At 43.4% G+C, this 748-nt stretch overlaps 1 protein-coding gene across 1 annotated transcript in view; it reads right to left on the bottom strand.

The window, feature by feature from the left end:
• The window catches only part of LOC119593083 (probable G-protein coupled receptor Mth-like 3), a 26,098-nt gene that overhangs the window by 15,866 nt on the left and 9,484 nt on the right, over nucleotides 1–748 (bottom strand).

The raw sequence follows: 748 nt of genomic DNA, 5'->3' as shown, positions 1-748 counted from the left end.
TAAACGCACTTTAGATAAGCGTTTCTGAACTCATTTTGTCTGTATAAGCAGTCTTAACGAGAGAGAGAGAAAAAAAAAAGTGGGAAAAACAATATAATGGTACTGTACAAACTTAGGATGGAAATTACGAATGATAATCTCAGTTGAATACGTGAACAACACAGTAACCTACAAGACTCCAATCTCCCTAGAATACGCACAGTGAAAGAAGGTAAAGTTACTCTGCTTCCACCGCCCCTCCGATATGCAGCAAGTGGGAAATATTTAGAAGACTGCTCTCCTCATTCTTATGCCAAGCAGCGCTCCTGTCGCCACCGAAAAAAGATTCTCGATTTACAACAGAGAACATGGTGAGCATTAGTTATTTCAGAGTACACACCCGATTGTTCGCTTATACTTATCCATAGCTTTCTTGAGGATGGCGCGGACTACTAAAAACTGTCGAGTGCAGTCAGGACACGGTCATACCAGACATCCTTTTAGCTTGTAGGAATGAGGATTTTTTTTCCTAAGGCTTTTAAGGTCGATTCGTCCCTTTGGTCAGCAAGTAATTGACACCCTTTGAGACGCGACAGGAAGCGGACATAAAAGCATCCGTTCTTCGGTTCATTAAAGAGATATTCACTTGGCACCAGTTCGGACAAAAGAGTTGCCGGGACATTATCACTTATGACGCATGGGTAGGGATACCCAGGGCACTTCGACGTCTGGGCGCTGCGTGTCTCGTCTCATCCCTCTTGTTCTCTTT

Source organism: Penaeus monodon, chromosome 31 (genome assembly GCF_015228065.2).
Source record: "Penaeus monodon isolate SGIC_2016 chromosome 31, NSTDA_Pmon_1, whole genome shotgun sequence".
Lineage (NCBI taxonomy): Eukaryota > Metazoa > Arthropoda > Malacostraca > Decapoda > Penaeidae > Penaeus > Penaeus monodon.
This window is presented reverse-complemented; position numbering and strand designations above follow the sequence as displayed.